Genomic DNA, 9,255 nt, shown 5'->3' with positions numbered 1-9,255 from the left:
ACACTGTAGTATGTCTGTTATGGTAATAGGAATACATTCAAGTTGATCACAAAAAAAAAAAAAAATAAAAAAGTCGTGTGACTACGGCCTCCCGTTGGGTAGACTGTTCACTGGGTGCAAGTCTTTCGATTTGACACCACTTCGGCGACCTGTGCGTCGATGGGGATAAGATGATGAGGATTAGGGCAATGCAACACCCAGTTCCTGAGCAGAGAAAATCTCTGACCCAGTCGGGAAGTTGATTGCTGTCTTGGATACTTTCCTAGAAAAGAGAACCATCCCCCTCTCAATTGATATGGATCTACCTTAAACGATGGTAGAAAGTAGATGAAGTAATCAGTTGAGAGGGGCTGTAACCAGATAGTCTGATGATGCATTCTAGAGAGAGGGAATGTTGTGGCAGGTCATTTATCGCACATTTAATCATTTGTTTCCGTTTTCATCTCGGGCAGTGTCAGTTGTGTGGCATAGCCTGCTTTCATACGTTTGCGCGTTTGGGTCTACCTGGGATCATTAACTAGTCAAACCTCTCCATAAGACAGCCAGTAGCCAACACATGTGTGATGAATCATGTCCACCAAACCGACAGAAAGCCTATTTCAGCACCCTCTTCTAGATGAGCGAAGGTGCATGCAAAGCACACCATTGCCTAGCCACATCTTGGACACACATCGAGTCTTCAGATTAATAACTGCAGTGACGACTTGTGTACAGTTGCGTGTTCTGGTGTAACTTAGAACGCTATCTACCTGTAATCATTAACAGCGAATATCTCCATAGCACACTCAGCAGAGGACTTCCAATGCATATGTGGTGAATCATGTCCACCAAACTGATGGAAAACCTATTTCGGCACCCTTCTCTAGGCCAAAAGAGATGCATGTGAAATACTACATTTCCATGCCACATTTTGAACATAAATCGAGTTTTCAGCTCCATAATTGCAGTGATTCTAGGTTAGTGACTGGGGTTTGTGAGGTATTGTAATTCCTGTGTACACTTTTGCTTGACAGTTCCTAAGTGTGTGGAAGAAACTGCGTTCTCTTCACAACGTTAGTGCAGTATGGCGTGTAATTTCACATATCAAACAATGCTGCCATGTGTTTGTCTATTTCCTCATAAAAAGTCATTATTTCACGCATTTTTCGTCGCTGACGATCATTTTATAGGACTGATGGGAGCGTATCGTAATTTCTGAACCGTAATTGGACAGGAACAGAGGGCTCTATATACTTCCAGAAACCTATGCAGTGCATGTGTTACAAAGAACCTACGTTTTTCCTCTTTAGAGTAGGAGGTAGTAGTTTTATCATCTTAAAGTTTGTCATCATTTTGAACAGAATAGAAAAATGTCAAAGTAAATGTATGTCAAAGGTTGGAAATATATTTCTTGCACTAGAGTATTAAAAGCGTTGAATTCCATGACTAATATGTCGGAAACCACGCTGCTTTAACATTATAGCATATTTAAGTTGATTTTTTTCTATGAACTCCAAAATCTGGGACACTACTCCTCAATTGAAAATATACTAATGGCCATTAAAATTGCTACACCAAGGAGAAGTGCAGATGATAAACGGACAAATATATTATACTAGGACTGACATGTGATTACATTTTCATGCAATTTGGGTGCATAGATCCTGAGAAATCAGTACCCAGAACAACCACCTCTGGTCATAATAACGGCCTCAATACGCCTAGGCATTGAGTCATCAAGAGTAGTGACTGGCATATTGTGATGAGCCAGTTGCTTGGCCACCATTGACCAGACGTTTTCAATTGATGAGAGATCTGGAGAATGTACTGGCCAGGGCAGCAATCGAACATCTTCTGTATCCAGAAAGGCCCGTACAGGACTTGCAACATGCGGTCGTGCATTATCCTGCTGAAATGTAGGGTTTCGCAGGGATCGAATGAAGGGTAGAGCCACTGGTCGCAACACATCTGAAATGTAACGTCCACTGTTCAAAGTGACGTCAATGCGAACAAGTAGTGACTGAGACGTGTAACCAATGCACCCCACACCATCAGGCTGGGTGATACGCCAGCATGGCGATGACAAATACATGCTTCCAATGTTTGTTCACTGCGATGTCGCCAAACATGGATGCGACCATCATGATGCTGTAAACAGAACCTGGATTCATCCGAAAAAATGACGTTTTGTCATTCGTGCACCTAGGTTCGTCGTTGAGTACACCATCGCAGTCACTCCTGTCTGTGATGCAGCATCAAGGGTAATCACAGCTCTCCGAGCTGATCGGCCATGCTGTTGCAAACGTCATCGAACTGTTCGTGCAGATGGTTGTTGTCTTGCAAACATCCCCATCTGTTGACTCAAGGATCGAGACGTGGCTGCACGATCCGTTACAGACATACGGATAAGATGCCTGTCATCTCGACTGCTAGTGATACGAGGCGTTGGGATACATCACGGCGTTCTGCGTTGCCCTCCTGAACCCACCTATTCCATATTCTGCTAACAGCCATTGGATCTCGACCAACGCGAGCAGCAATGTCGCGATACGATAAACCGCAAATGCGGTAGGCTACAATCCGACCTTTATCAAAGTCGGAAGCGTGATGCTACGCATTTCTCCTCCTTACATGAGGCATCACAACAACGTTTCACTAGGCAACGCTGGTCAACTGCTGTTTGTGTATGAGAAATAGATTGGAAACTTTCCTCATGTCAGCAAGTTGTAGGTGTCGCCACCTGCGCCAACCTTGTGTGAATGCTCTATAAAGTTAATCATATGCGTATCACAGCATCTTCTTCCTGTCGGTTAAATTTCGCATCTGTAGCACGTCATCTTCATGCTATAGCAATTTTAATGACTTCTAGTGTACAAACGATTTACATAAAATATTTCAAACTCCTTCCATCTGGAACTACATCATGCATAAACCATATGTTTCTTCTTCATCTTAACATCTATTATGTCGCCACATCACTCTCAAATTTCACAGGCTCATATCTATTGTACACTAATAATGAGTGCTAACCTCATCAGCACGCACGTATAGCAAGATTGGTATGGAACAGTCTTTGCAAGGACAGTAGTTATGGTGTTGGAATGAGAATACCACTTTATAACACTAGTGTCAGTCACTTGTGCAAGTTTGGAACACATCTTATGCTCATTTGGAAAGCAAAATATTGAAGTGTATTGATTATGTGGAACTCTGCTCATTCTGTTTCTTCATGAGACATGGAATGTAGCAGATACGTATAATGCCTTCCCACTTTTGGTCAGTTCCAAGTTAAATCGGTGACAGTTGACAATGACGTGGATGCGGGGTGCGGGGGCGGGGGGAGGGGGGTTTGGTTAAAGACAGAGGAACACTTAAAAGGTGCATAGAGAGACCATCTAGAGCTTTGCTCAGGATACTGAGCCTATAGGTTGGACAAAGGGGCAGCTCACTTTGAAATAAAGGGTAGAGTGCTGCTATGGATACGATTCGTTTGTCTGGATTGTCATCACCAAGGGTATTCGTGAGATCTTCCAATCTGTGACTTTATCCTGCAAATACGAGAATACTTCGTGACTCCCATCCGCATAGGATGAGATGGCCAATCGTAATAAAATCTTATTAAATTTATAAAGTGTTTCGGCTAAGAACATAGCTCTTGCACCCCCTCTCTGTTTTTGGCCATTTGCAACACTGTGAAACAGTATTTGTGTCACGTGGTGTAGACAGTGTAACAGTGTTCATGATATGTCCACATGTATACAGCACTCACAAAATAATGGAGGGGTGGTTTGGCAATGGTACAGATATTGAGTACCATGCTGCAATGTCATTGTTTGATTATGAATTGATGTGATGAGACATTTTGTTGTTGTGACAAGTGATTGAAAGTAGTGGATTGGAATTTGAGTAATTGGATAAAATGTTTGAAAATACGGAAAACTTAGTGAAATTGAGAAGACTGATAGAAAAATACATGAACTGAGAGAAATACGACAAAATTGATTGTAATAGACCTTCAAACTCTCCGATCTTCTCATCTGTCATCGACAAGAGTATCGAGGACGAAGTTCTTAGTTTTACTCTGTTGGATGCTAAGAAATAACGAGGAGGGAATGGTTGCGAATTGTAATTTGCTGTTGGGTGTAAAAATAACTGTGTTTATTTCCGACATGCAACAGATAGCGCGAAAACCGCTGTTCTGTATTGATATTTGTGCATCTGAAATGTAGATAATACCCACATGTATGACAATTCATTTAACAGACTTCCACAGGCACTAATTTTGAGTGGATGGTCTATGGGGGGCTGTTGGAAGTGGCTGGCGGCAGTGGTGGTCATCAGCGTATTAAATAAGGACCATCTGCAGCCACCTCAATGGACACTGGTCACGGCACCCACCCCTCTGGTGAGTGCAGCCCTCACCTGGACCTGCTTCTTTCCACTGTGAGATGTAGTCGAAAACTGTAGTATGCTGTTGATCATTCTTCTCCAGGAGAGTTGTCCATGTGTAAAACATGTATATTTCTATTGTCTATTGTCAAACCACAATTAATGAAAGATGTTTATATTTTATTAATAGGATTAAGTAGGAATAATTATTAGTAGATATATTTTGTAGGTAGACCAATCTTATAAAAAGTAAAAAATTACTTGTTAACACCCGCATTTTTTATTTTCCATAAGATTGATCCAAAAATCCAGAACCTACAAAATATATCTACTATCAATATTACCTAATAGTAATGTAATATAATATAATTTAATATACTACACTATAATATAATAGTATAATAATAACTGTAATAAAAAATCATTTGTTATACAAAAAAGTACGTCATCATGATTATTTAACTGGAAAACATACTGCTCTACTATGCAATACCTGTAATTTAAAACTGCAACAACCTGATTTTGTACCTGTTTATCTACATAATTTATCTGATTATGATTCACATCTTTTTGTAAAAGAACTTGGTTATGATAATAAAGAAATAGAATTAATACCAGATAATGAAAATCAATACCTAATCTTTAGTAAATATACGTAAAAATTAAAAATGAGATTTATGGCTTCTTCACTTGATAAACTTTCATCAAATTTAAAGAAAAATCAATTAAAATTATTAGAAAGTATCTTTCTCCAGAATTATATACCTTAGTAATTATAAAAGGTGTTTATCCATATGATTACATGGTTTCCTGGAAAAAATTTGAAGAAACACGATTATCAACAAAAGATAAATTTTATAGTGAATTAAATGATTGTGACATAAGTGATGAAGATTATGAACATGGAAAAAATTCAATATAAAAACTCTTGGTGAATATCATGATTTATATCTGAAAACTGATGTATTATTGTTAAGTGAGTTTTTTAAAATTTTAGAAAAACATGTATAAATACATATAATTAGATCCATCTTGGTATTTTATAGCGCCAGGTTTATCTTGGGATGCAATGTTAAAAATTACTAATCAAAATCTTGACCTATTACATGATTATGATATGCTTCTAATGGTTGAAAAAGGAATAAGAGGTGGAATTTCACAATAATGTAAAAGATATGTAAAAGTAAACAATAAATATTTAAAAGATTTTAATAATAAAGAAATATCAAATTATATAATGTATCTAGATGCAAATGATTTATATGGGTATGCTATTAACCAATATTTAACATATGGTGGATTTAAATGGGAAGAACCAAATAATTTTAATTGTACAAAAATAAGTGAAATGTCAAACAATAGTCAGGGTGGATATATATTTGAAGTAGATCTAGAATATCCAAAAGAATTACATGATTTACATAAGGATATGTCATTAGTGCATGAAGGAAAACTTATTCAAGGTACAAATGAAAGTAAATTAATAAGTACTTTACATAAAAAGTGTAATTATGTAGTACATTATAGAAATCTTAAACAATATTTATCTTTAGGATTGAAACTTACAAAAATACATAAAGTTTTAAAATTTAAATAGTCTGATTGGTTAAAGAAGTACATAGATCTATACACACAGTTAAGAATTAAAGCTACAAATGATTTTGAAAATGATTTTTATAAATTAGTGAATAATATTGTATATGGTAAAACAATGGAGAATATAAGAAATAGACAAGATATAAAATTAGTTTCAAATGGTAAAATACTTGATCAACTTGTAGCTAAACCAAACTTTAAACATAGAACTATATTTAATGAAAATCTAGCTGCTATCCATATAAATAAAACTAAAATAATATTTAATTAACCTATTTATGTTGGATTAAGTATACCTGATTTATCAAAAGAATTAATGTATGATTTTCATTATAGAGTTATGAAACCTAAATATGGAGAAAATATTGAATTATGTTATCAAGATACAGATAGTTATATTTGCAATATTAAAACCGAAGATTTCTATGAAGATATGAAATCGAAGATTGATTATTTTGATACAAGTGATTATCCAACAGATAATATATATGATATTACACAAGTAAATAAGAAAGTTGTTGGTAAAATGAAAGATGAATGTAATGGAAAAATAATGGAAGAATTTTACGGTTTAAGAGCAAGAATGTATGCTTATAAAGTTGGTGACAAAATAAAAATGAAATCTAAAGGAATTAAAAAATGTGTTATTAAAAACAGAATAAGTTTAGAAGATTATAAAGGTTGTTTATTTAACAATGAAGAACAATATAGAAAATTTAATTTAATTAAAAGTGAAAACCATGAAGTATATACAATACAAGTAAACAAAAAACCACTAAGTCCTCATGGTAATAAAAGTTAAGTATTGGAAAATAAAATAGATACATTACCATATGGACATTACTCATTATTAAAAATATAATAAAAAATTATTATATATAAATCCAATAAATTTTTTTTATATAAATGGTGACTATAATCAATAAACTCAATGATGTTAGTGTCTTGAAAGAGATTTAAAAAAAAATAACTGAACTAGGGATAAGTGTTTTATATAATGTTACTGGCTGTGAATATTTAAATACTAGATATATAGAAAAAATTTGCGTGAGCAGTATGTTGTAGGCCGTCATTCATGGAAGTGGTGGCACAGATTTTTTTTCTTTCTTGTAGATTGGGCAGCTTCCTACATTATGTGAAAGCTACAGAAGCAGACCAGCGAACATTTAGATTGCACTTGGCAAGTCAGCTTATCTCTAGCTTCTCAAGTCCTAAGCAAAGAGGAAGGCCCATTCATTTTCAAACTCCAAAAAGAGGTGTGTCTGGAGTACCAGATGACGTTTGTCTGGAGAAAGTTGAAACCCATTTGCCTACAAAAGGTACAACAAGCAGAAGATGCAGCCAATGTAGCATCAAGAACAAAAAAAAGAGAACAAAAATAATGTGTAGCTACTGTTGTGTACCTTTGTGTGTAGCACCATGCTCCTCTAAGTTCCATAGTACATCACATTGGTGAAGTCAGAGGACAATATGAAGTAATACAAATATAAATGTAATGTTTAACGTTTTTTGTACTAAAAAATAAAGGATATACATTTTTCAGTTTGATGGGAACAATAGTTCCCACTAATTTTTTTACACCCGTGGGCTAAAATCTCACTTTCAAGATTTAAACTATGATTTTATGAATGGGTTCTTAGTCCAATAAAGTGTTCATAAAAATTCTACAACTTCTGGAAATAATTTGGTCACTAACGGGATAAGGCGTCTGCATTGCCATGCTCTGCCGTAGGTCTGTACACAAATTCATACTGATACTGTGAAACCATCAAAGCCCAAATTTGCAATTTTTGAGCAGTGCGTATAGGAACCAGCTTTGATGGAAGAAACAAGGACTGCAAAGGCTTGTGATTTGCCACTAAATAGAATCTGCGACCATACCAATAGTGATGGAATTTGGTCACGCCATACACAATAGCGAGAATAATTTCTATTTGAGAATAATTGCACTGCGTTTGAGTGAGCAACTTTGAGGCAAAAGCAATAGATCTGTCTTGTGCACCAATTCTGTGTGAAAGCACAGTGCCGATTCTGTAAGAAGAAGCTTCGAATTGCAAAATTACTAGCTTGGCAGGGTCAAAATGCACTAAACATCTATCACCAAGAAAACAATTTTTGAATTTCTGAAATGCGTCTTGACAGTCATTAGCCCACGCAAAAGGTACATTTTTGCGACGCAAGCAATGCAATGGAGCCGCGATCTGAGCGTCATTCTGTATGAACCGAATGTGGTACCCTCTTGCCTAATACGGACTGCAGTTCAGACAAATTGTGAGCAGCAGGTAGGTCACAGATTGCAAGCAAATGAGATTGGAAGAGGTGAACACCCTGACTGTTAATCACATGACCTCAGTACTGTAGTGCAGTTTGGAAAAAGTCACACATTTCGAGACGACACTTGAGTCCTGTTTCTGACAACACTCCAAAAATGCAAATTGGCAAAATGTTCCTCTGGTTTACGATCTGAGACGACAATATTGTCAAGGTAGTTTGACCAAAATGGCACTTTTGCAGGCAGCTGTTTTAAGTAACGTTTAAAAATGGCGGGTGCAGAATCACTGTCAAAGGGCAAACGCAATTACTTGAACAGTACTAAGTGTGTATTTACAACAAACACTGTGATTCTTCATCCAATGGAATTTGCAAGTAGGCATCACGCAAATCTATCTTAGAAAATTAACGCCCTGCACCAACCCTGTCCATGAGTTCCTCAGGCCGAGGTAATGGACAAGTGTCAACTACTGTCTGTGGGCTGACTGTAGAATTGAAGTCAACACAAATGCGAAATCGACTAGATGGCTTAGGCAACAAAACGAGAGGACTTGCCCATTGACTAGCTTGAATGGTAGCAATTACACCATTATCTTGCAGTTCTTTAATTCACTGGCTACTTTGTCTCTTAAAGCAATTGGAACGAGGCAGGCTGTGCATCGTCTTTCAAAGTAACATGCGCTATAGAGCTATTAGCTTTTCCCATTCTTTCTGAAAATAGTTCAGGAAATTCTTTAAGAAAACTATTGACACTGTCTTTTGGTGCACAGGCCGATACTGAAAGTTCTTTGTCTTGGATGCTAAGGCCAAATAAATCAAAGACATCTAAACTGAAAATATTATCACTGCCTCTTGATTTCAAAACAGTAAAATTCACTGTGCTAGTGTGAGATTTGTGAGTGGAAGGCAAACTACACTGTCCAAGAACTGGATTCGCCTGTCCGTTGTTAGCAGTGAGGTGTTTGCTAGATTTAGAAAGGCGTGGTAAGGCTAACTGTTCGTACATGACATGAGTCACCT

This window comes from Schistocerca serialis, chromosome 5, assembly GCF_023864345.2.
Source record: "Schistocerca serialis cubense isolate TAMUIC-IGC-003099 chromosome 5, iqSchSeri2.2, whole genome shotgun sequence".
In the NCBI taxonomy this organism is placed as follows: Eukaryota; Metazoa; Arthropoda; class Insecta; order Orthoptera; family Acrididae; genus Schistocerca; species Schistocerca serialis.
The sequence above is the reverse complement of the archived record's forward strand: the minus strand, read 5'-3'. Positions refer to the sequence as shown.